This window comes from Myotis yumanensis, unplaced genomic scaffold, assembly GCF_028538775.1.
Source record: "Myotis yumanensis isolate MYYU_CA2020_CCGP unplaced genomic scaffold, mMyoYum1.0.hap1 SCAF_1, whole genome shotgun sequence".
Classification (NCBI taxonomy): Eukaryota; Metazoa; Chordata; class Mammalia; order Chiroptera; family Vespertilionidae; genus Myotis; species Myotis yumanensis.
Window position 1 is genome coordinate 115,865,022 of NW_027223752.1, and position 27,737 is coordinate 115,892,758.

Genomic DNA, 27,737 nt, shown 5'->3' on the forward strand with positions numbered 1-27,737 from the left:
CTTATTTCCATATTAGTATGCCTTCTTTTGAAAAAAAGTGTGTAGACCTACTACTGGTCCTGAATGTAGAATCTTTGCAGGGGTCAGCAAAGATCCAGATAGAAAATATTTTAACTTTTGTAGGCTATCCAGTATCCTGTGTAGCAGGAGAGCAGTTGTAGATAATGTATAACGGGATGAAAGAGCTCTGTTCCAATAGAACTTTATGGACACTCATATCTGAATTGCATATAATTTTCATGAATCACATGATTTTTTCCAACCATTAGAAATGTAAAAACCATTCTTAGCTATGGCTATACAAAAACAAGCAACAAAAGATTTGGCCCACGGGCCATAGTTTTAGAAACTGGTTTAGCATCACTGCACAAAAATACCCAAGTAGCAGCAAAAGTGGGAAACAATGGGGAACTGATACATTAACTATGGCCAATCTAGATAATGGAATAGCATACAGCTTTTCAAAAGAAGGCATACTAACATGGAAATAAGTCCATGACATATTGTTGAGTGAACAACCATACAAATATAATATGATCTCATTTCTGTATTAACAAAATGTCTTATGGTCTCAGATCTAGTCACCTAGTCTCTCTCCATCTCTCTGTCATTGCAGGCCCTTCCTTCTCCAGCACTTCCTTGCATCTGCTAGGCTCTCTCTTCAAGTCTCTATTATTTTTTCCCCCGAGATGATTTTATCCACTCGAATGGCTTTAAATATAATTTATATACTGGCAACTCCTGAATTTACTTCTTCAGTCTGCACCTTTCATCTGAATTCCAAACTTAAACTGCTTCCTAATGTCTGTATAGGCATCTCCCTCTTCCCATGTCCCTCTTCAAACTCTTGATTTCTCCCCCAAACTTGTTCCTCCCCAGCCCTTTACGCTTGGTAAAGGCACCACTCTCCACCCTCTGCTCAAGCCAGAAACCTGAGTTTCTCTCCTCTTCACAGTCCATCACAAAGAACAAGCATATATATATATATATATATATATATATATATATATATACACACACACATATACACATACATACACACACACACACACACTCTCTCTCTCTCTCTCTCTCTCTCTCTCTCTCTCTCTAGAGGCCCAGTGCATGAATTCGTGCACAGGTGGGGTCCCTCAGCAATAATTTTTCTATGGCTGTAATTTTTGATTAACAGTTATTTGACGTTCAGCACACGTCATAGCGAGTGATCGAACTTCAGGTGTCCCGGTCAAACTCCCGAGGAGACAGTTTGCATATTAGCCTTTTATTATGTAGGAGATTTTATATATATATATATATATATATATATATATATATATATATATATATATATATTTATTTATTTTAGGGGTCTGCAAACTAACCCACCATATGCTTTTATTCAGCTCACCAGTTAAGAAAGGTTTTCCCTTTTTAAATGGCTGGGAGAAATCAAAAGAAAAAGATTATTTTGTGATACAAGGAAATTATATGAAATTCAAATTTCAGTGTCTATAAATAAAGTTTCATTGGCACACAGCCACACTTCATTCATTTGCGCATTGTCTGTGGCTACTTGTACACTACAACAGCAGAACAAGTAATAGCAATGCCTCAAATATTTACTTTCTGCCCCTTTGCAGAAAAGGTTTGCTGGCATGATATATCTTTAGTCTATCTCTTCCACCTCTGCTTCTCTCTCCAGTCTGCAAAACATCATCAACTCTTGCCTGCATAACCACAGAAGTCTGTTCACCAGTCTCCCCACTTTCTTCCTTGCCCCCCACCCAGTTCTATACTCCAATCTATAATCTATACTCTACACAGCAGCCAGAAGAACTGCTATGAAAACCCAAATTGCAGCCCGAACTGGTTTGGCTCAGTGGATAGAGCACCGGCCTGCGGACTGAAGGGTCCCAGGTTCAATTCCGGTCAAGGGCATATACCTTGGTTGCGGGCACATCCTCAGTAGGGAGTGTGCAGGAGGCAGCTGAATTGATGTTTCTCTCTCATCAATGTTTCTAACTCTCTATCCCTCTCCCTTTCTCTCTGTAAAAAATCAATAAAATATATTTTTTTAAAAAAGAAAACCCAAATTGCATCATATCATCACTTTTAATATTTCAATATTTTATCCCAGGACTGTTCCTCTTACTTGGAATAACATCCCAGCTCCTCCATGGCACTACCTGGCTGGGCCTCATCCCCCCAGACTGGCCACCACGCACAGTGGGCCTTGCAGTTCCCTTTCAGCTCTCTCTATCCTGAGATTCATCTTGGCAGAAAAGTTGGATCAGAAGTCCGTCACTCTAAGGTAGTCCCTGTTATTCATTGCCCAGTTTGTTTTCTTCTTGTCATACAGGAAGTTTCTGAGCAGGAAATGCATCGGCTTTATTTACTATTGTATTCTTAATTCTAGCAAAGGCTTGGCAATAATAAGAGGTCAGTGCATTATTCAGTGAATGAATGAATGAATGAGTGTTTAGGTGGACAGAGGGATGGATGGATGGATGGATGGATGGATGGATGGATGTTTATATATGGGAAAAGGGTCTAGAACCTTGATAGGGAACCCAACCTGGGGCGAGCAAGTCTACAACTATTTTCTAGTTGATACACTTCTGTAACTTTGACAATGAGTATGTAATTATTTTACACTTAACAAAAGAAAAGAGCAACATCAAAGAGTTATGTAGATTTTAAACCAGGCACAATGACTCACTGCTAGGTTTGAGTGAACCCACTGTGTCTCTAGGTCTTCATCTCCTCAACCCTCAAAAGAGGATCCGTGCTGCGACCACATGATGGGCTGGCCTAGCCACAAGGTGCTTCATGGAAGAAGTGAGCTTTGGTATTTCAGAAGATGGCTTTCAGAGGTAGAGGTTCAAATCCAGACTCATTACTTCCTAGTCATGTGACTTTGGGAACCCATCCTCTCTAAACCTCAGTTTGCTCATTTGTAAAATAGGGATTATAAACTCTACCATCTTAGGATGATTGTAGGACTGAATTGAGCAGAATTATCTAAACTTACCTAATTAGTATAGGTGCTCTATGAATGGGAAGAGGCTTGGGGAGGGGGCAGGCTCCAGAGTTCCCTGGGAACAGCTCCATGTTGACCTTCCCTTTTTCTGATAATCTGAGTCAGTTTAGAACTGCTCCAAGCCCCATGATCCCACCCAAGAGAAGAAATCAATTCTTCCTCTCAAAGTGATTTCTGTGTGAGTCAGGGCAGCAGTGTGTCATCAGGACCAGCCCAGCAGAGTGTCAGCAAGGTTTTCTTGGCATCCTCCACGTACTTCCCTCCTGGCTTTAGGAACAACAAAGAGAGGAGACTAGGATAGAGAAGAGCCCTTGGCCTTTCCAAGCCACACCATCCCCACCCAGCATCCTCTCCACACTGAAATCAGGGAATCAGAATGGGGGGAGGCAAAACCAGAGAGAACCTAGCCCATCTCTGTGGGTCTGAGAGCATGGTGAGACTTTTACTGCAGCAGCTGGTTTGCCTTTCACACCCTCTTCTGGCTAGGATAGTGATTTTCAACCAGTATGCTACAAGAATTTTTTAAACATGCAATACCTCATTATTTAGTCAGAGGCACTGACCTCTTTTCCCTTAGATTGTCAAGTAAACAATGACAACAACCAACACAACAATAGTTAACCAGTGTGAATGAATAAAAATTATACCAATTTTTTTGTCAGATTGGCAAAAAAATATATATCTTGGTGTGCCACAGAATTTTAGTAATTACTTTATGTGTGTGATGAGATGAAAAAGGTTGAAAATCGCTTGGCTAGGGGGCCACCCCAACACGAGTTTGCATCTTCTAGGACTCAACATCACTTGAAAAGGCAGTGTGACACTATCTCAGAACTTGAAGTGTGTGCAGAAGCCATGCACACACATGGATGCACACATATTTGCATGCACGCACATGCATACACACACACACATCATTGGAGGTACAGAACCCTGAGTAAAGCTACACTGAGCTCAGAAGAGGTCTAGCCAGAAGAAGGAATGGGACCAAGGGGAATGGAGAGAGAAAGGAAAGAGATGAGGGATTGCAAGATCAAATTAGAGCAGGGTTCCTGGTAGGCTGCAGCATACATGCCTCCATTCAACCTCTGTTGAATCCTGCTAGGTGCCCGCCTTCATGTGTCTGGAAATCCCAACCCTTCCATAAGACTTTCCAGACTTCACTCAAGGAAGAACCCATTTTCTCCAGATGTGCTCTGTCTTAATGCCTCCCTGCTTCTAAATTCTTTAAGCTTCTATCCTGAAAGAAGCTCATCCTAGTAGAACAACTCTGCTGACCCCTGTTCACTTAAGCATCAGCCCCTCTTGCTCTCCAGGGATTCCCCCTCAGGAGTGTAGCTGGCTCCTCCAGTCCTCAGAGCTTGAAGGCCTCTTGGAATTCACTGGTTCAGTGCCCACCTCCATGCCCAATGCACAGATAAGAAACTGAGCCCAGAGAAGGAGGGCAGGCTGAGTCATCAGTCACCATTAGAAGTGACTAAGAGCTCTCAAGTGTCCCCAGGACTTGATTTCTCATCTGTTGAAATGACTTAACAGGCTGCCTTGTCAGCCTCAGGGTACAGCTTGGGCTCAGACACAGGCAGGCCTGCGTTCAAATTCTGACTCAGACTTGTTAGACACATGACCAGGTATAAATGACTTAACCTCTTTGAGAACCAATTCCACATCTCTAAAACAGGGTAACAATCCTTACTCCACAGCTATCTATATATATAAAAGCCTAAGCGACCAAACAACTGAATGACCAAACAACCAGTCAACCAGTTGCTATGATGTGCACTGACCACCAGGAGGCAGACGCTCAACATAGGAGCTGCCCGCTGGTGGTCAGTGCGCTCCCATAGCCAACCTCCCGCAGCCCGCCAACCTCCTGCGGCCCCTCCCCCTGGCCAGCCCCTCACCCCCTCCATCGGTACTGATCACTGGCCAGGCCGAGGGACCCACCCATGCACGAATTCGTGCACCAGGCCTCTAGTTATGAGACTAAATTAAGACGATATACAGAAAAGACTTAGGAAAGTACCTAGCACCCAAACGGTGGTAACAATTATTACTATTATTGTTATCACTGCCATAGTCATGGGGATAAGGCCTCCTGGGCCCCGCTGCACTGAGCCTCCTCTTTCCCTCCCACCCTACATTCCCCAGCCAATACTCCTCTCTGTCGAGCTATATATCCAGGTCCCTGGGACCATTACTTCTCCTATGACCCCTTTCCACCTAGAACCCCCACCAGCACCCCAGCTCCAAAGCAGAAAATGCACAATTCAGCTCCATCTCTGTGTTTGGTTCACCCCTAGCAGTCCTCTCCCCCTTCCTCCTTCCAGAAGCTAGGTCAAGCACCACACATCATAGGCTCCAGCCCCTACTGCCCCTGCTGCTGCCATGTCCCCCAATATAGGGCCTCTCCCCCAAGCACACTTTCAGTGTCTCCCCTGAGGAGTTCCAGTTTCTCAGAGCCTGTGCTGACTTTAGGGTGACCTGGGAGCCCTGCTTCCCTGAGAATGTATCTTTCCCTGTAGCTCCAAGACTCCCAACAAAAAATGCTTCTCATCCCCAGCAGATTTCCCTCCAACATAGTCTCCCTAGGCCTCGGGAAGGCCAAAAGGCATAAGGGGTGTGGAGGAGGCAGAGTACTGGTCAGAACCAGAGGGTATAGAAGTGTCTCCTGGAGGTATGGGTGTGCTAATGATACCCTACCTCATAGGCTGTTATGATGATTAAATGAAATGATATTTATTGAGCATACAGCACAGCTCCACCCCCAAAACCTGAAAATCCAATGTTCTTATCTGGAACCTCATACTGCAGGTGAGGCAGACTGGGGATGGCAAGTGAGGGAGGGTTGCATAATAGCCCTCTTCCAGATGTTTTTGTTCCATTCTGAGCTAACAGGTCCAGGCTATTCCATCCCTCTTTTGCTGGTGGACCTCCCTGTCAGTCCTGCCCTGGCGGGGTGTGGGAAAGGGATAGCAATGAGAAGTTGCCACCCACTCAGAGGACAAGCACATGGGCAGTAACATCATCCTGCCCGCCTTTTTTCTCTTTCGCCTGACCCCATGACTCAGGGTCACAGGCTCAGGCCCTATGTAGTCATAAACTTGGAGGCTGTTTGGACTTAAGTCATTTTCTTCACCCAGCCCAAACCATGTCAGCAACAGGCCAGCAACACGCCAGGTGCCTGTGCCACAACACTTTCTAGGAGTCTCTCTAGGTGCTATGGAGTCCCAACTCATGGCTCTATGATCACATTGTGTCTCTGACCCCAACCAGTAATGTCCAGGTCATTGCAAAACCCAAATCCTGCTCCAAAGAATGAAGATGTGACTCTGGAGAAGACCGAAGTTTAAGAATGTGAGAATTCCCACAGGAAGACTCAGAAGTCAACTTCACCAGTAATGAGGACACAGCCTCCTCAAAACAGACAACACTTCTCTAACTGTCCTTTCCACAGTCATTCAAGCACCCAGATGCCAGGCATCTGAGCACCCAGACATCCAGCACCTGCTCCATTATGTGCAGAGGACCAGGGACAGGAAGGAAAGCAGTCCTCAAGTGTGGCACCCTTCTCATCGCATTGACACAGGCTGCTCACCTCTAACAAGCTGGATGTCTGATTCCTTGGAACACAGGAGTCTGAAGTAAATTGGAAAGCTCAGAGCAGGCGGGCAGGAGAAACTGCCAAGGAGGTCATTGAAGAGAGAAAAGAACTCCAAAGATCAGTCATGGGACCAATAAAAGCATCGCTGAAGCCACTGAATGAAAAGATCACTCCAAGAGTCCCCTTGTCTTATGACCCCTGAGTGCAAACACTAGTGCTCTCAGTGCTGACCTGAAGTCATGAAGAAAAATGGGTGTCCTGATGTCAGATTGTGCTGTACATCATGTGGGGAGAAAGATTTCCATGCTCAACAGTTAACAGAAATGGTAGTGCTTAAACTCAGAAACTTCAGATGTCAGGGAAATGTACTCACCCAAAATAGTCCACTCAGACTCCACAACCCCACAGCCCCTCACCCTTCCCTGCCACTGAGATCAGACTGACCCATCCCACATGTTTAAACTTCAATGTCAAGTTTAGACTTCAATTTCCCTCAGCCTCCAAAAGCACCCAAACTATAAGGAGGGCGGCACAGCATCAGATTTCCTAGGAATTTCTGGGAGGCCAGGAGAGATTAGCCAGGAACTGAACTAAATAAAGAACTCTCTTGAAGACAGGCGCTTCATTAAACTCACTGCTCAAGATGCCTGCAAGGAGAGGACCCAGGGCCTTAAATAAATTACAAAATCAGACTCATCTACAATTATCCACATACCATTTTAAGGTAGTTTTTCTCAATTAAGTCAATCACCACCACCTCCCCCCACCCCTCAATTTTTTTGTTTTACTATTTGCTTGACATTTTCTCTCAATAACAAACCCGTCACCCACCACACATTTCTTATTAGGACAGGTTGCCCTTTGAAATAAATCCTCTTTTCTTGCAGTTCACTACCTTAGGCCCCCAAACCTGTCAATTCCCTGGCTGAACAGCAAGTGAGGGTCTTGGGATCTGGAATTCAATCCCCACCCCTCTAGTTTTCCCCTGCCCTGGTCCCTACCTTCCCTCCCTCCACCCAACCTCACCCACCACCTCCCTGAGACTGCCCAAGCCCAAACCACCCCACCCCTGTGCTTTCCTGTTCTTTGGTGTCCTTCTGTCTCTTCCCTCCCCCAATACCTCTTCACCCCTTCACCCAGGCCAGCTGCCCCTACCTGTTCTCAGAATCTGTCCCCCTCGGGCCCACTGCCGCCTGAATGGAAGTTCTCCCGTCATCCATTCCTTCATCCTTCCAGCTCACACAGGGTGGACCCTAAGCACTCCCCCTTCCCTCCCAGGCAGCTCCCCTCCTCAAACTCTGCTCAGGAAGCTTTCCTCCGCAGGGCGCAGGAGACTGCTACCCTCCTGGCTCCAGCCAGCTGGTGAAGCTTTCCAGTCACCAACACAGTGACAGCTCTGCCTCCTGCCCCGTGCACACCCGGGACCTCCGCAGTCAGGACCACCCACCCACCCTCCTCCAGCGGCGGCGGCGGGGTGAGGGCCGGTCGCACAGTGCCCCAGCCCCCGGGGCCAGAGGGAGGGGAGGCCAGGTGGAGGCCGGGTTGGGTTCGAGCGGCCCCGGGGCCCGGGGGTCGGGGATGACGCTGGTTCCCTGGTTCCCTTGCTCTCCGCGCGAAGGCCAGCCCGGGACCGGCGAGAAGGCCGGGGGAAGCGCCCTGAGCGGGGGACGCCCCACCGGCCGCTCCAGCGGCCCTGCAGCAGGCTCAGGCCGCAGACAAAGGCCGCCGTGTCCGCGCCACGCAAGCACTCACCGCGCCGCGCCGCGCCCACTCCCGGGATCCCGGGCTCAGCGGAGCTGGAGCTGCGGATCGCCGCCACCGGAGGCCGGACCGAATGGGAGTCGGGGGGCGGCCCGGGAGCCCGAGGGGCGGGGCGGGCTGGAGGAAGCCGGGGGCCCGGAAAGGCGGCGGGTGCGCCCAGAGGCCGGATTGGCCCGGAGGCGGGGGTTTGGAGCAAAGGCCTGAGCCCGCCCGCTGGGCAGGGCGCAGGGTTTGGACCCCGCCCCTAAGCCCAGTGCAGACCACGTGGGGAGACCGGTCGCCCTGGGAAGGGGGCAGGTCTAATCTCTGCCCCTCCCCCGCCCCCCGCCCACACTCCCAGGGTACAAAGTTTATTTTCTGTGAGGGGGACAGGTGACTAGTCACTGAACCCCCTTTCTACCCCTCCCCAACAACTGGCGGCTGAGCGGGAGCGCAGATCGCGCTGTCCGACCCCAGGCTGGTTCGAGGCCTGGAAAGGGTTAACTCGACTGCGAGGAATTAAGAACTGCTCTATAAATACAGTGTCGTGGGCGCCTGAGCCAACCGCAGGGTAATTTCCACGGAGCTGGTTTTCCTCTTTTCCTTCCACCCACGGCCCCCTGGACAGCCCTACCCCCAGCCGAAAGACGGGAGCTGGCCAGACCAGGCTGCTCCAATAGAGGGAAGCAGCTCTGACTCCCATGTCCTTGGGCTCTGTCCTTAAAAGACCCAGCTCCAGCCTGGGAGGAGATGGGGTCCAGACTCTGCCTTGGCCTCTCCCTCCCTGCACCTGTTCTGGGACCTTTTCTTCAACAGTTACAGACAGTCACAGCTACAGTGGAACAGGCTTCTGTGGGCCAGGGTCTTTCCCTGCTGGGCCTCTGGATCCTCACAACAGTCCATCAGGTAATATTATCCCTGTTTTACAGATGCGAAAACTGAGTCTCACACTGTGCTTTTGATGTCAGGGAAATGTACTCACCAAGTGGCAGTAGATGTATCCCAGAAGGACTTACAAAATATGCATGGACACATGCATCTCTGCATGTCAGCCACTGTTTTAAAGCTCTGTACCATTTTCTCTCTTTTCATCTTCACAACTCAGTAAGGTAAATGTTATTTTTATCATAGCATCTATTATCTTTATGAATAAGGAAATTAAGACACAAAGAGATTAAGTAACTTGCTTGAGGATATCCAGGATTTGAGGAAGCAGATTTACCCGTTTGAATTTAGTGCTGAATTCAAACTTAACTCTGTGGTGTGTGTGTGTGTGTGTGTGTGTGGTTGTGGTGCATGGGCATGTGTATTTGTAAACATGTGAGCAACTCTGTGTTTTAGTCTATGTGCACATGCATTCCTGAGTATAAATTTGATGGCGGCTCTGTCTGTTGGGTTGCTCCTAGGGATGGAAGCAGGGAGTAGGGCATCAAGGCCAGGCCATCTGGTCCAGTGTCCCTGGAGACCATCAGCCTCCCCATCAATCCACACTGCTCCCTCTGCCCTGTCAGGCCCTGTGCAGCCTGGGCCTGGCCTTGAAAGTCTCAGCCCCCACACAGCCTACATCCTGGGGAAAAGCATCTAGAGAGAGGTGTCCCTAGGCTGAGAGAGCCAGGAGCCCTGCAGCAGAACCCTAGAGGAATTAACTCTCCTTCCCTTGTTCAAAAGTCAGTTCTGTGCTTTGTGCCTTGCTGTGGTGACACAGGTTCTGTCCCAGAGGACTACAGTCTGACTGGGAAGGCACGACTCAGCTGTGATGGACAGTGAAGGAACAGCACAGTGGGGGAGAGAGGAGACTTTGGATAAAAGTCAAAAGACAGTTATAATAACAGTGTTCAAGAGAACAGGTCAAGAGGGAAGGAAATGAGTATGGCTCTCATTCATGAGTGGCTTGAGAGGGCACTGATCCCCCAGAAAGGGCAAACACCTGGGGCAGGGGATAGACAGCAGGTCTGTAGGACAGGCTCAGCTGAGACCCAGATACCTGGCCCGGGACACAGAGTGACCATCATACACACAGGAATCCCCTCAGTTCAAAAAATGTTTGTTCTATGCCCAGTTGAAAATACATCCTTTCTCAGACTTCCTTGCAGCCAGAGGTGGTCACATGTCTCAGTGTAACCCATGAGATGGGGATGAAGCTCACTAGTTGGGGCTTTGTGGAAAGTTCATTAAAGAAGAGGGCATACCTTACTATGAAAAACAGCAGTTTCTCTAAAAGTAACATCACCATGGGATGCAATAATCCTACTTCTTGGTATATACTCAAAAGAATTGAAAACAGGGTCTCAAAGATATATTGTATAACCATGTCCATATCAGCATTATTCACAATAGCCAAAAGGTGGAAACAACCCAAGTGTCCATCAATGGATGAGTGGATAACAAAATATGGTATATAGGTACAATAGAATATTACTCAGCCTTAAAAGTGAAGGAATTCTGATACATGCTACAACATGGATGAACTCTGAGGACATTGTGCTAAGTGAACTACAAATACTATATAGTTTCATTTATATGAGGTATAGAATAGTCACATTCATAGAGACAGAAGGTAGAATGGTGGCTGCCAGGGGCTTGGGGGTAGGAGGGATGCAGAGTTGTTGTTTAATGGGTGTAGCAGATTAGTTTTGCACCCCTCCCCTGGATTGCGTGTAGTCCTTGGCCTGGCCCCTGAGTTACCATTGCTCACTCAAGATTGATGAGGCAGGAATGATGACCTTTGATAATCTTGTCCTTCCCAGGTTATCTGTAAGGACATCAGATCAATATTCTGCCAAAGGAATGGGGGTGGTGTAGGGTCTGACCCTCTTATTACTTTCCCCAGGACAGGAAGTATGAGTTCAGGGTGAGATCCAACTTCCTTTTCCTTCGCTGACATATCAAAGGACAAGTGCCCCCTCTTTGATTAAATACACTTGAATCAAGCAAACTGGACTCCAGATCCCAGCTTTAGCTTGGGGCTCTGAAAACATGTCAGCTCTTTGGAGCAGTTAAGCAGCTCATCTTTCAGAAAGGAGCTCACAGACATTGGCATGCCTGGCTAGGAATGACACTCAAAATCTATTCGTTTCTGTCCGGACAACATGGCTCAGTTGTTGAGCATTGACCTATTAACCAAGAAGTCATGGTTCAATTCCTGGTAAGGGCACATGCCCGGGTTGCAGGCTCCATCCCCAGTGTGGGGCGTGCAGAAGGCAGCCAATTAATGATTCTCATCATTGATCTCTCTCTCTCTCTCTCTCTCTCTTTCTCTCTAATTTTTTTTTTTAAATCTATTCATTTCCATAAGAAAAAAATTATTCTTGGCAATGCTGGGAGTTTGAGGCCCTACCTCAGGGGTGGGCAACCTTTTTGTGAGTGCGTGCCAAAACCAGCAAAATCTCTGACTCAAAATTCTTCTGCGTGCCAACCCTAATTTTTTGAGAACATGTTACACCTACTTGATATCTCTTAAAGTGTACGTATGTGAAGAACCTTGAAGAAATAATAAAATTCATTCGAGTGACAAAAACACAGTATATGATGATGAAAAATACATTTATTTTTTAATGTATACATGTACACTGATAGTCCGACAGAAAACTTTATGACTCTGTTTGATATTATCAGTGGGACTTTTGCTGCTGCATCACTGATGACAGAGATTTTACATCAGGTTTATATTTCATGACCTTCAGAGATTTCATCCGTCAGGCTACTCATATTATGAGACTAACAAAATTCATCACTGAGGGAGAAACCAAGATGGCGGCATAGGTAAACACCGGAGTTTGCTGCCTCGAACAACCACTTTAAAAATACAACTAAAAGACTGAACGGACATCACCCAGAACCACAGGAAGGCTGGCTGAGGAGAGACTCTTCAACTAGAAGGAAAAACAACAGCATTACGAGGCCCAGAGGAGGCGCAGTGTGGAAAATTTAAAGGTACGGTGGTGCGGCGGTGCGCAAAGCGGGCTGGTGGCTGAGGGCGCGGTTGTCGTTTTCAATCAGGAGTGAGTCTCAGACTCTGGGCTACAGATTCGGGCGAGTCTCTAGGGACCCAGACTCAAACGGGAGAAGCGGGACTGTCTGGCTACGGTCCCTCCGAGGTTTGCAGCGGTTGTGGGGACAGAGAGGCAGAGCCCCTGGAGACGGACTGAGAGCAGCCATAGCTGCTCCCTCCCCCCGCCCTGTTGAGCCCGCCCCGCCCAGGCCCTGCGCACAGCCATTTGCCGATCGCTTCAGGCAAAGGCTGGACTAGCGCCTCCCCAGAGGACTGAAGTTTTCCACGCAGCTGATTCCAACAGCCAGTCGGCCTGGTGGTCAAATCCCTCTAGTGTTAACTACAACAATTAAGGCTTGGCTAGAACAAGACTGCGCACAAAGACCACAAGGGGGTGCACCAAGAAAGCATAAAAGATGCGGAGACAAAAAAACATGACAGAAATGGAGGATATGGAGCTAAGAATCGCAATTTTGAGGGCTTGCTATAAACTTGTGCAGAGCCTCATGAAAACTAATGAGACCCTCGATGCTACGATAAAGAAATTAGAAAGTAAGCATACACGGACTGAAATAAAGAATATTATACCCAATAGCAGACCAGAGGAGCACAAGAATCAAACCAAAGATTTGACAAAAAACACCCAACTGGAAAAGCAAAATGAAAAAAGAATCCGAAAGTGTGAAGATAGTGTAAGGAGCCTCTGGGACAGTTTCAAGCGTACCAACATCAGAATAATAGGGGTGCCAGAAGATGAAAGACAGCAAGATATTGAAAACCTATTTCAAGAAATAATGGCAGAAAACTTCCCCCACCTGGTGAAAGCAATGGACTTACAGGTCCAAGAAGCGCAGAGAACCCCAAACAAAAGGAATCCAAAGAGGACCACACCAAGACACATCATCATTAAAATGCCAAGAGCAAAAGACAAAGAGAGAATCTTAAAAGCAGCAAGAGAAAGAGACTCAATCACCTACAAGGGAATACCCATACGACTGTCAGCTGATTTCTCAACAGAAACTTTGCAGATGGGAATGGCAAGAAATATTCAAAGTGCTGAATACCAAGAACCTACAACCAAGATTACTTTATCCAGCAAAGCTATCATTCAGAACTGAAGGTCAGATAAAGAGCTTCACAGACAAGGAAAAGCTAAAGGAGTTCATCACCACTAAACCAGTATTATACGAAATACTGAAAGGTATCCTTTAAGAAGAGGAAGAAGAAAAAGGTAAAGATACAAATTGTGAACAACAAACATGCATCTATCAACAAGTGAATCTAAGAATCAAGTGAATAAATAATCTGATGTACAGAATGAACTGGTGATTATAATGAATCAGGGACATAGAAAGGGAATGGACTGACTATTCTTGGGGGGGTAAGGGGAACGGGAGATTCGGGAAGAGACTGGACAAAAATCGTGCACCTATGGATGAGGACAGTGGGTGGGGAGTGAGGGCGGAGGGTGGGGCGGGAACTGGAAGGAGGGGAGTTATGGGGGGGGGGGGGAGAGGAACAAATGTAATCTGAACAATAAAAATTTAATAAAAAAATAAATAAATAAATAAATAAAAAATTCATCACTGAGAACAAAGATTCACAAGCGTATGTGGATGAAACCAAAACACTGGTCAGATCTAGGAAGGCAGGGAGAGTTAAGGCAGAGGCATAAAAATTGCTCTTCCCCTCTCTCGTCAATCCATGTCTATGGTCTTTAAGATAATTTGTTATGTAAAATTATTTATTTATCTAAGATGCACCTAAACTGAATTTATCTGAAAAATAAAAAAGTCAATATTAAGAAAAAAATGGTAAATGGAAGATTATAAGAGAGGGTTTTGGTTTTGCGTGCCAGCAAAAGTTACTGGCGTGCCATGTTTGGCACACGTGTCAGGGGTTGCCCACCCCTGCCCTACCTAGTTGGGCATATTTTTGAGGATTGCTGTGACACCAATATCTTAGAATTGGCCTCCTTCGACTCAGACTGGTTCCTGCACATTACCTGTTGAGGTGTTTGCATTTTCAGGCCTGAAGTCCTTGACATCTTTGCAAAGGCCACCTCAACCCCACCCATTTAGGGATTAGCAGGCTGCCATCTGGAGCCGTCCATCCAGCCTGCACTGTCTAAGGCAACCACATTTTTTCCAAATGACCAGGTCCAGTGTAGGGTTGAATATGGTACATACTGAACACAGCAGGTTCCCTAATCCCAGCGCCTGAGTGTTGGAGTAGACTTCAGGTGTCTGGATCCAAGTAGGTCCAGATGGAAGCCTCTGAAAGGCAACATAGCAGGAGCAGCCTGAAAAAGAGCGGAGCCTCCAAGGAGACTCACTGGGGAACACCACACCTCCGACCAACACATATCTCCCAACAAGGCTTGTGTGACTGGTTGCTTCCATCTGACCCACTATCCCCTCTTCTTCCTTGGCCACCTTCTTCATTATCTGCCCTCCTCCCTTGTCCTTGGTGGGACCATTCAGTCCCCACCTCCCTTTCCTCTTCCTTCGCCATAGCCCAGGCTTATAGTGCTCCAACACCAGGAATCCATCCCCGAGTCTGTGTCCTGCTGCTGAAGGGTCAGGGTGGTCCTCCAAACAGGATGGTTGGGATGTAGTTAAAAACAAAATAACAAAATAAAAACAGCACCATTGTGCCAGGAGAAATCTTGTATCAGAGTTTTGTCTAATGACTTCTAATCACATGCAAATGACTGAGGTATTAGTATTTGCTAATAACAGAGTGAGCGCCTCCTTCAATGTTGTGCCTAGGTGCTTCCTTTCCGTCACCCTAGCCCTAGCCTAAGACAGGCTCAGAGAAGAGGGCACATAAAGGACTTAACAGTTCCAGCTAGGAGAAGAAGATTGCGTGCCCCTGGCTGGGAGAGCAAGGGGTCCGGCATCAGAAGTCAGCAGTGGAAACTTACAAAGAAGACAGGATAAGCCACTTGAAATCCACAGATCCTAAACTCAATCCAGATACTAAATCTCTAGTACAGGGGTTCTCAACCTGTGGGTCGAGACCCCTTTGGGGGTCAAACGATCCTTTCACAGGGGTCGCCTAAGACCATCGGAAAACACATATATAATTACATATTGTTTTTGTGATTAATCACTATTCTTTAATTATGTTCAATTTGTAACAATGAAATTGGGGGTCACCACAACATGAGGAACTGTATTAAAGGGTGGCGGCATTAGGAAGGTTGAGAACCACTGCTCTAGTACTAATATTGCTGTTTCCGGTCATAGATTCTATTACGATCATTTGATTTTAGTTGGGGTTGGAACACTGTGCCCAGTTATCTGACCATGTTCCCCCAAGGACTATGGGAGACAGGGAAGGCTTAACTGCCCAATGGTGAGAACAGCTTATTTAGCCCTCCCTAGTGGGGCAAGTTCTTCATGTCAATCCCTAATTTCTGAGGCAGGACCACCAACTGCCATTCCTAGCCCCCTTTCTCTCCCTGGCTTCTCTCAGCCTACTGTCCCTATCTTCTGGAAAAAAATAGAGTGTGTGACAGAAGTAGCTCCTCTTGGACCATGTCTTGGCTGCTGCTATAATGAAATCATCCCAAACATAACTTCTAAAGAAATCTCAACTGCCAGATTTTCCAAGGAAATCCTTGGGTTTCCAAATGGGGACTTTAGCAGCAGCAAGGACTTTATCCACTCAGGGAAATGTGTGGCCACCTTTAAGGAATGACCCCAGCCACCAGGTTTCACCCTGGAAATTCCCCAATCAGCCCTTCATCCTGTTGGGGTCAGCACTGCTGTCAAAACATGATCCTCTTCCATCACTTTCCATCCCTCTGTAAATATCCCCGCCGTCCAGTTCGTCTCACTTCAGGGGAAGGGGGTCTATCTGAGGTGGTCCTCTGAAACTGGACAAGTCTACTTCCTTCCCCCCAGCCTTCTGGCACAGGTGCCAACTTCAACCCTGGTCTGTTCTGACAAGAGCTGCCCAGTTTTCTCTGTTTGTCCAAGTCATATCTCCTAGGTATTTTGAAAGCTCCTTCAGAGGAGAAATCCTGGCTCGTTCTCCTCCAGACTCTCCATTCCCACTCTCCCACTCTCCACCCCATCCCCCCATGTTGAGAACACTTGAACTCTGAAGTGAATGCTTTAACCCTGGCTGGCAGGAGTGGGATGCAGACAGTAAGTACAGTAAGCTAGAAACCAGGATGTCCCAGCTGCCAAGTAGGGGCCATGTGGCCAGAGGAAGTGGGTCAGCTGTTCTGGGCCTCTGCCTCCTCTTCCAAGAGTCCTCCCCTGGTCCCCGCACTGTAACCAGCTGAGCCACCATCTCTTTCTCACTGAGAGCACCAGTGAATTTTCTCCTCCCCTCCTCTAACAAGCAGGAATAATGAAACATACTATACCGTAGACAAGAAGCCTGCAAAACCAGGAAGGGACTACTAACAGGTGCCCTCCAAATTCCATGCTCTTTTTTTATTTAAAAATTGTTAAGTTACAGTTGACATACAATATTATATTAGTTTCTGATGTACAGCCTAGTGATAAGACATTTATATGACTTACAAAGTGATCACCCCCATAAGTCTAGTACCCATCTAACACCACACATAGTTATAATATTATTGACTATATTCCCTATGCTGTACTTTTTACATCCTGTGAGTATTTTTATAACCAGCAATTTGTACTTCTAAATCCTTTCACTTTTTTTTAGTCCTCTCCCCAACCCCCTCCCATCAGGCAACCATCAATTTGTTCTCTGTATCTATAAGTTTTTTTCTGGGTTTTTTTTGTTCATTTATTTTGTCAAAAATGGCAAGATTTCATTCTTTTTTATGACTAATAGTGGTCAATAAATGTAGGACAAAGAAGGCAAAAATATACAATGGGGTAAAGACAGTCTATAAAATAAATGGTGTCAGTAAAACGACAGATACATGCAAAATAATGAAACTGGATCACTTTCTTACACCGTATACAAGAGTAAACTCAAAGTGGATTAAAGACTTAAATGTAAGACCTGAAATCATAAAACTCCTAGAAGAAAACTCTAGCAGTAAACTCTGTGATACTGCTCTTAGCAATATCTTTTTGCATATATCCTCCTCAGGGAAGGGAAACAAAAGAAAAATAAACAAATGGGACTACATCAAACCCCTTCATGTTGGGGAACCCTAGGACCTAGGACTCAGAACTCTTTATTTCTGGGTCTACATACACTCCCTTGGTCATCTCATCTCTTTAAATATTCTGTGCTAACAGCTCTCAAATTCAAATCTCCAGATTGGATTGCCCTTGAATTCTGCATTTCCAGTTGCCTACTCAACATCTCCATTTATCTCTAATCAAGTTCATAATTTCCATTTCACCCCACACCCACCATCAAAAAAAACAACAAAACAACACAAAACCAAAACAAATGATTTCTCCTATAGCCTTCCTGATCCCAGGTGATAGCAACTGCCTTCTTCTAGTAGTTCAGGCCAAAATAATCTTGTACTCTTTCTTGCAAACCCCACATCACTGATCTTATTGGATCTACCTTTAAAATATATTCACTGAGAGCACCAGAAGGACCAGATGACCTCTTTCCATCTTCACTGCTACCACCCTGGCCCAAGACATTTCCATTATTTACTTGTATTGGAATAGCCTCCCAATTGGTCCATCTTTTCTCTCTATAGTTTACTTTCTACACAGCAGCTAGAGTTATCCTTTTAAACAAGGGGAAACTTTAATCCCCCCACTCAGATTTCTCCAGGATAAAAGCTGAGTCTTTAGATTGGCCTATGAATCCCTACATGACCTGGCCCCTTGCTATTCTTTTTTTATAAAATTTTTTTATTTACTTAAGAGAGGAAGGAGGAGGGAGAGAGAGATAGAAACATCAATGATGAGAGAGAATCATTGATCAGCTGCTTCCTGCACACCCCCTACTGGGGATTGAGCCCACAACCTGGTCAAGTGCCCTGACCAGGAATAGAATCACGATCTCCTGTTCATAGGTCGATGCTCAACCACTGAGCTACACCAGCCGGGCCCCTTGCTTTTCTTTTGATCTCATCTGCTGCCACAGTTCCTCTTTCTTCCTTTATTCCATGCTCCCTTTGTGGCTATTCCTTGAATACACCAGGCCCATTTTTCTCAGGATCTTTGTATTTACTATTTCCCCTGAGTGGGACACTCTTTCCCCCACTGTCCGTATAACTCATTCTCCAGGTCTCTATTCAAATTTTACTTCACAAGGGAGGCCTTCCCTGACCACCCCATATAAAGTGATACCTCAATCATTCCCAACTCCTTTACTCTGCTTGTTTTTTTCCACTTAATACTTATTTGCCTTCTGTCAATATCATTTATTAGTTGTTTATGCATTTGATTTCTATCTCCCTCCATAGGACTTTCTTTAGTTGACTGCCGTGTTGAGGCTAAGAAAAAGGAAGAAGATTTTATGTAGTGGCTATGAGGAATAGGAGATTGATCCTGCAGAACACATAGCATGGTTTTTAAGAAGTGATGAAACATCTCAGTTTGGAACCACAACAATGACATACCCTCTCCCTTCGCTTTGGGGTTGCAAGAAAGATCACAATAGGGCAGAGAGCTGTTGTGAGGAGAAAGGAATCCCAGGCTCCAGGTTCAGAGTCTATGCTTTACCTAATGACCCATCTCTCTTCAGCTGCTTGCCCACCACGACTAAACCCATCTGACCCCAGCTCCTTCCCTAGGGGACTTTAGCAGCAGCAAGGACTTTATCCACAGAGTATCAGGATGGGTTCTTAGAAAGCAGACTCTGAGATGGAGATTAGCATGCAAGAAGTTTATTAGAAATGTTCTTAGGTTCAATGCCAGGAGAAGAAAAGGGAAGGAAATAGGACTGGGCAGGAGAAGATGGGCCACAATACAGTCTCAACAAAGGACCTGGCTAACCCCGTGGGGGGCCATGATTGACCTGTCTTACCCAAGCACTGATCAATCATTGGATGTGGGTCTCCTGGGAAGGGGGAATGATACAATCCAGTTTACTTTCTTTAGCAGAGGCAATTTCCAATGAAGACTTCCAGCTGAGAGATGTCTTTCTGTGGTACTTCTAGCAGTGAGGGGAGTAAGTCCTTCAGTCATGAAGGGGATCCCAGCACCACAGTATCCATCATAGTAATACATCTTTAGTTAGCCCTTATTCCATGCCTGGCTCAGGGTCTCCCTCAACCTCAGTTGGTTGGGGAGGCGGGGAGCTTAGAAGCTTCAGGAACTTACTTGAGGCACCTGGGTACAGGTATTATAAACCTGCATAGAAGTCAGAAGCCTTGGGTTCTAATGCTAGGTCAGCTACTAATTCACTATGTGACAGGCAAGTCTCTGGCCTATCTCAGCCTCAGTTTCCCCATCTGCACATGAGGGTTAAGCTGAGGTCCTTATCCAATAGTCCATGGCTTTATGATGCCTAAAAACCATGGATTGTGAGGAGTGAGGCCTGCCTTTGCCTCAGTCTTGGATCTCAAAGGCCCCACCCATCACCCTAGCCCTCTCAGTTTGAGAGCTGTCAGGCTCAGGTCTTTATGGCCAGGGGTCACAAACTGAATAATCAAAATATAAGGTCAAGGATAGATTTATGATAGAGTGAGCATTCATGCTCCTTTCAACTCCCTCGACTCTTCTCAGAATGGATTTTAGCTCTTCCCAGAAGCATTATGGCCTCTGGCCCTACACAGAGACATCACTGAATATGTTATGGGCAAAATTCTTGGAGGTCATTCGTTTATTACTGTTTTCTGGCATCATAGGCCACACAGAGACACCCCTATCTCCCAGAAACTTATAAGTGCACATTAGTCATTAGCAGCCTCTGGAAGCTTCAGGGCCTTTGAAAGGCCAGAGGACGAGTAATTTAGAATTCTACTTTTGCCTTGGAAATAATAAGAGATTCTTAGATTATGCCCCACTCCATATGCCCACCCTCTGCCACCAGGTTTACATTTCTCAGGATAGTCCTATGTTCACCTAGCTCGGCTGCTCATTATGGGAATTGCTTTTGTTCATGTTTATGCTTTTTTTCTAAGAAGAAGCAGACTTCATTACTTAGCTCAATACTTTTCTCTTTGACTACTTATGACCAGAGTGAAATTGGGAAGAATGTGGTGCGACCACCCACATTTCTGAAGTAATGTACTATGTAAAGAAGCCAGACATGGTTAGGCCTGATCTTGGGAGGGATAGCCCATGGGAGGCAGAAAGGCCCTCAGGTACTTGTTAGTCCAGCCGCTCCCATCTCACAGATCGGAAAACTGGGACAAAGGAGGATGAGACCCCAGCTTCTTACTAAGTATGAGATCCTTCAGAAGAGAAGGAAGGCTTTCATATCATAGTCTTGCATTTGAAAGGACTTTTAAAAAATAAATATATAACAGAAATTTAGAAATAAGATAAAGAACCATTAACAGACCAGAATATTGGGGAATTTCTAGAAATGGAAAGCAATTGGGGGTGTCAGATTCCTATCTTGATCCTGAAATAATTGAACTACAGATTCCCTTCCCCAAACTCAACCTTGGAGACATTGTACACATGAGAGAGAGGTAATGCATCCCAGAACTTAATCCCCGGAGAAACCAGAAGCCGGACAGTTCCCAGTTTAGATGAATATTGCAGCATAGAGATGGAGAGAGTTGGATATCAAGAGTGAATGAGGCCCAGCCACAGTGGCTCGGTGGTTGAGTGTCGACCTATGAACCAGGAGGTCACGGTTCAATTCCAGGTCAGGGCACACGCCTAGGTTGCGGGCTCAATCCCTGATTGTGCAGGAGGCAGCTGATCAATGATTCTTTCTCATCATTGATGCTATCTCTCTATCCCTCTTCCTCTCTGAAATCAAGCAAATATATATATATATATATATATATATATATATATATATATATATTTTTTTTTTTTTTAAGGGTGAATGAGGAGCACACTTTCTCTTTCCACTAAAGACTGAGGAATGCATTTTTCAGGCTGAGCTGAAACACTGAGGAAGTCTCAAAGGAGCAGAGCAGAGTGGACCAGCACAGGCCAGAGCAGATTGGCACAGGATGGGATAGACCAGGCCAGAGCAGAGTGGACAGGCAGCAGGACCAACGCAGAGCAGAGCTGTCTAGCTGGAGGGGGGTCTGGCTCCAGTGTTGCCTCACAGTGTGCTGTTTTCACAGTCGTGCTGTATGACAATTGAGCTGTTCCACAGCTGTGCTATATCACAGAGCTCTGTTGCACTGAATAAAATTTCCTTCTTTACCGCACCCCAAATTGGGGGTTCCTGTTGGGGTTGAATTGGCACCAATGACCATCAGTTGACAAGAGTTATTTGTGAATATTTCCTCAGGAATAAATAAGCCTGTTTATTTCAAAATGGCTTTGGGGTACAGAAGCCACCCTAAGACCTGGCTGACTTATGAAGAAATTGGAAGAGCTTGTGCCCTGCCCTGTCTGGCCCTCACCACTCACCACTGGGGCACGGCTCCACCTCCATCTCCACCAGGGAAGGAATTGCAACAGGGTTTGGCAGCTTTGGTGGTGGGGGTGAGGCTACCTGGGATCTCATCCCAGTTCGGGCCCTGCCTGCACAAGCAATGGAGCCCATTCTGCTCTGGGCCTCAGTTTCCCTATCTGTATCAGGAGAAGGTTAAGCCATAGCCTGTATGTGTCCCTGCTATGAGCCAGGGAGGACCAGCATCAGCTGAAAAGCAGACAGCCCCGAGTCCCTGGGCAACTGGTCTGGAGCTCCCCTTCCAGGGGACCCACCTGCTGAGAGCTGCGTCCCCCAGCACTCCCAACACGCTGTCCTTGCATTTCCAGTTCACCCAAGTGCCTTGCAGAGCTGCAGAACTGGAAAAGGTTGGGCTTCAGGAGTCACAAGCTAAAATGTGTTGCATCTTCTTAGAAGGTCAAAACTGAGAGTGTGGCCTCTGAAAACAGACACACTTGGATTTGAAGTGCAGCTCTGTTACTTCCTATCTGCGTGCCTGCAGGCACTTGATCTAAACTGTCAGTCTCAGCTTCCTCATCTGTAAATGGGGATAATAACAGTGCCTAAGTCATAAGGTTATAATGAGGATTAAATGACATAATGCAAATAAAGTGTTAACTCCTTAGTAGGTGTCCTGTTATAATGTTTAATATGTGGATGTGAGTGAATATATGCATATATTTGGACAAAAATGAATACAGATACTTCTAGACCAGTGGTTCTCAACCTTCCTAATGCTGCGACCCTTTAATACAGTTCATGTTGTGGTGACCCCCAATTTCATTGTTACAAATTGAACATAATTAAAGCATAGTGATTAATCACAAAACAATATGTAATTATATATGTGTTTTCCGATGGTCTTAGGCGACCCCTGTGAAAGGATCGTTCGACCCCCAAAGGGGTCGCGACCCACAGGTTGAGAACCGCTGTTCTAGACTATGTTATAAGCATTTATATACAGGGTGGGACAAAAGTAGGTTTACAGTTGTTCACATGGAAAATAATACTATAATTAATAAATAATAAAACAAGAATAAACTCTGTTTCCCATACTCACAACTGTAAACCTACTTTGCCAGTCTCCTACTTTACGTATTAAAGATATGTATTGTTATATTAACACTTGTACGTTAATATACAAATACATGGTTTGTTTACAAAATAGTACATGTGTTCTTCTACAACCTGCTTTTCCCCTTAACAATATGTTTTTGCAGATAGGCTTCATTTCTTTTACATATATCTATTCCTTTAAAAAAGCCAAACTGCTGTGAAGTGCTCTACAATGTGTCAGTTTACCGCCCACTGTTGAGGAACATTTAGTTTGGTCCTTCTTTTTCTTTTCTTGTTATGGCAATACAGCAATAAATATCTTAGCTATATATTTTTTTATTTCTTTATTTTTCTTACGACCACAGGAGAATTGAACAAGAAAACTCTTTCTAGAGAACTTTAACAACAAGAGTTTCATCTTTTTTAAAAAATAATTCTTATTGTTGAAAGTATTACAGATGTCCCCCTTTTTCCCTCATTGGCCTCCTCCAGCTCCCGAGCCCCTCCTTCCCCTGCCCCAGGCCCTCACCACCCCATTGTCTGTGGCCATGAGCCATGCATATATGCATACAAGGCTTTTGGTTGATTACCTCCCACCAACCCACCCTCCCCCACCTTCCCTCTGAGATTCCGCACTCTGTTCCATGTTTCTATGTCTCTGGATCCACTCTGTTCATCAGTTTATTTTGTTACTTAGATTCCACATATGAGTGAGATCATGTAATATTTGTCTTTCTCTGACTGACTTATTTCATTTAACATGATACTCTCCAGGTCCCTTCATGCTAAGTGAAATAAGTCCCAAGGGTAAGAGATTCTTCTTTTTTACTGCTGCATAGTATTCCGTGGTATAAATGTACCACAGTTTTTTTATCCACTCATCTACTGATGAGCACTTGGGCTGTTTCCAGATCTTAGCTGTTGTAAATTGTGCTGCTATGAGCATAGGGGTTCATACATTCTTTCTGATTGGCATTTTAGGTTTCTTAGTATATATTCCTAGAAGTGGGATCACTGGGTCAAATGGCAGCTCCATATTTAATTTTTTGAGGAAACTCCATACTGTTTTCCATAATGGCTGCACCAGTCTGCATTCCCACCAGCAGTGTACTAGGGTTCCCTTTTCTCCACATCCTCACCTGCATTTGTCATTTGTTGAATTGTTGATGGTAGCCATTCTGACAGGTGTGAGGTGATACCTCATTATCTTTTTTTAAAATATATTTTTATTGATTCAGAGAGGAAGGGAGAGGGAGAGAGAGACAGAAACATCAATGATGAGAGAGACTCATTGATCGGCTACCTCCTGCACGCCCCCTACTGGGGATCGAGCCCCCAACCAGGTATAAGCCCTTGACTGGAATCGAACCCGGGACCCTTCAGTCCCCAGGCTGATGCTTTATCCACTGAGCAAAATGAGCTAGGACTCATTATCGTTTTAATTTGCATCTTTCTGATGATCAGTGACTTTGAGCATTTTTTCCTATGTCTCATGGCCATCTGAATGTCCTCTTTGGAGAAGTGCCTATTTAGGTCATTTACCCATGTTTTAATTGGATTGTTTGTCTTCCTTTTGTTAAGTTGTATGAGTTCCTTATATTAATCCTTTATCAGACGTATCATTGCTAAGTATGTTCTCACATACTGTGGGCTCCCTTTTCATTTTGTTGATGGTTTCTTTTGCTGTGCAGAAGATTTTTATTTTTATATTTTTAAAAATATATTTTTATTGATTTAGAGAGGAAGGGAGAGAGGGATAGAAACATCTATGATGAGAACCATTGATTGGCTGCCTCCTGCATGCCCCCTACTGGGAATCGAGCCTGCAACCCGGGCATTGAGTCTGCAACCTGCATGTACCCTTGACTAGAATCAACTCAGGATCCTTCAGTCCCCAGGCTGATGCTATATCCACTGAGCCAAACCAGCTAGGTCCAGGAGCTTTTTATTTTGATGTAGTCTCATTTGTTTATTTTCTCTTTAATTTCTTTTGCCCTAGGAGCTGTATTGCTATGAGAGATGTCTAAGATTTTGCTGCCTATGGTTTCCTCTAAGATTTTTATAGTTTCATGACTTACATTTAAGTCTTTTATCCATTTTGAGTTTAAGCTTGTGTATGGTGTAAGTTGGTGGTCTAGTTTCATTCTTTTGCATGTATCTGTCCAATTTTCCCAACATCATTTTGACTGTCTTGCTTCCATTGTATGCTCTTGCCTCCTTTGTCAAATATTAATTGAGCATAATGGCTTGGGTCAATTTCTGGTATCTCTGTTCTGTTCCATTGATCTATATGCCTGTTCATGTACCAATACCAGGCTGTTTTAATTACGGTGGCTTTGTAGTATAACTTGAAATCTGGTATTGTGATTCCTCCAACTTTGTTTTTCTTTCTCAAGATTGCTGCAGCTATTCTGGGTCTTTATAAATTCCATATAAATTTTTGGAGTATTTGTTCTAGCTCTGTGAAATATGCCATTGGCATTTTAATAGGGATTGCATTGAATCTGTAGATTGCCTTAGGTAGTATGGAAATTTTAATGATGTTGATTCTACTAATCCATGAACATGGTTTATTCTTCCACTTGTTTATATATTCTTCTATCTCTTTTTTCTATGTCCTGTAGTTTTCAGAGTACAAGTGTTTTGCCTCCTTGGTTAAGTTGCAATGGTAAATGGGATTGTTTAGTTTCTCTTTCTGAGAATTCATTATTGGTGTATATAAAAGCCATCGATTTTAGGGTGTTGATTTTGTATCCTGCTACATTACCAAATGCAGTTATTAAATCTGGTAGATTTTGGTGGAGTCTTTAGGGTTTTCTATGTACAATATCATGTCATCTGCGAATAATAAGAGGTGTACTTCCTCCTTTCAAATTTGGGTGCCTTTTATTTCTTCTTCTTGTCTGATCGTTATGGCTAAAACTCCAGTACTAAGTTGAATAAGAGTGGTGAAAGTGGACATCCCTGTCTTGTTCCTGTTCTTAGGGGAAATGCTTTTAGTTTTTGCCCATTGAGTATGATGTTGGCTGTAGGTTTGTGATATATGGCCTTTATTATGTTGAGATATGCTCCCTCTATTCCCACTTTGCTGAGAGCTTTTATCAAAAATGTGTGTTACATTTTGTCGAATGCTTTGTGCTATTGATATTATCATGTGATTTTGTCTTTTAATTTGTTTCTATGGTGTATCATGCTTATTGATTTGTGAATATTGTACCAGCCATGCATTCCTGGAATAAATCCCCATTGCTGGATGCGATTTGCTTAGTATTTTGTTGAGGATTTTAGCATCTATGTTCATCAGGGATATTAGTTATAATTCTCTTTCTTTGTAATGTCTTTATCTGGTTTTCTAATTAGGATAATGCTGGACTCTTAAAAAGAGCCGGGAAGTGTTCCTTCCTCTTGGATTTTTTTGGAATAGTTTGAGGAGTATAGGTATTAGTTCTTCTTTGAATGTTTGGTAAAACTCCCCTGTGAGGCCATCCGGGCCCAGGCTTTTGTTTGTTGGGAGTTTTTGATACTGCTTCTATTTCATCACTTGTTATTGGCCTATTCAGATTTTCTGATTCTTCCTGATTAAGTTTTGGGAGATAGTATTTTTCTAGGAATTTGTCCATTTTATCCTCATTGTCCAGCTTACTCATAGTACAGTGGGGCCTTGACTTACAAGTGTCCCGACTAACGAGTTTTTTGAGATACCAGCTGTCTCTCGGCCGATTTTTTGCATTGAGTTGACAGAGTAATTTGAGTTAACGAGCTCCTTAACGAGCTTGGTCTTGGAACGAATTAAACTCGTAAGTCAAGGCCCCACTGTATTTTCTTACAATCCTTTGTATTTCTGTGGTGTCAGTGGTTAATTCTCTGCTTTCATTTCTGATTTTATTTATTTGGGTCCTCTCTCTTTATTTCTTGAGTCTGGCTAATGGTTCAGCAATCTTGCTTATCCTTTCTTGGTTTCCATGATATTTTGTATTTTTTTTTTTTAGTCTCTATGTCATTTATTTCTGCTCTAATATTTATTATTTCCTTTCTTCCACTTACTCTGGGCTTTTCTTGTTGTTCTCGCTCTCTAGTTCTTTAACTTGTAGGGTTAAATGTTTTATTGTTGATTTTTCTTGTGTGTTTTTTTCAGATATGCCTATAGTGCTATGAACTTCCCTCTCAGGACTGCTTTTGCTGTGTGTCCCAGAGATTTTGGGTTGTTGTGTGTTCATTTTCATTTGTTTCCAGGAAGTTTTTTATTTCTTTCTTGATCTCGTTGGTAACCCATTTATTGTTTTATAACATGCTATTTAGTCTACTGTGATCTGAGAAGATGCTTTATATGATTTCAATCTTCTTGAATTTGTAGGGACTTAGCTTGTGTCCTTCTTGAATTTGTAGAGACACAGCTTAAAATGTACCATGTGCAATTGAGAAGAATGTGTATTCCATAGCTTTGGGGTGAAATGTTCTGAAGATGTCAATTAGTTCCATCTGATCTAGTGTGTCATTTAGGATTGCTGTTTCCTAGTTGATTTTTTGTCTAGAAGATTTATGCAGTGATGTTAGTGGGATATTAAAGTTCCCTATTATTATTGTATTGCTGTCGATCTCTCTCTTGATATCCTCCAGACATTTTCTTATATATTTGGATGCTCCTGTATTGGGTGCATATATGTTTACCAGAGTTATAGCTTCTTGTTGTATCAAACCCTTTAGCATTATAAAGTGGCCTTCGTTCTCTCTTTTTATGGCCTTCACTTTGATATGAGTGTCTGGAGGAGAAAGGAAGCACTGTGGGCTTGTAGGGAGAAAATGTCCCATGACATGACCACTGCCAGACCTGGGAACTAGAGACTGCTTCC

The 27,737-nt window shown here is 44.6% G+C and overlaps 1 protein-coding gene across 3 annotated transcripts in view; it reads right to left on the bottom strand.

Annotated features, from left to right (window-relative positions):
* Window positions 1–8,542, bottom strand: part of CD276 (CD276 molecule) — a 52,632-nt gene extending 44,090 nt beyond the window's left edge. For all 3 annotated transcript variants that reach the window (XR_011473358.1, XR_011473357.1, XM_070430629.1), the window contains exon 1: window positions 8,373–8,542. The gene's annotated coding sequence lies outside the window, so the exon portion shown is untranslated. The remainder of the gene's footprint in view (window positions 1–8,372) is intronic.
* Window positions 8,543–27,737: the final 19,195 nt, after the last annotated feature.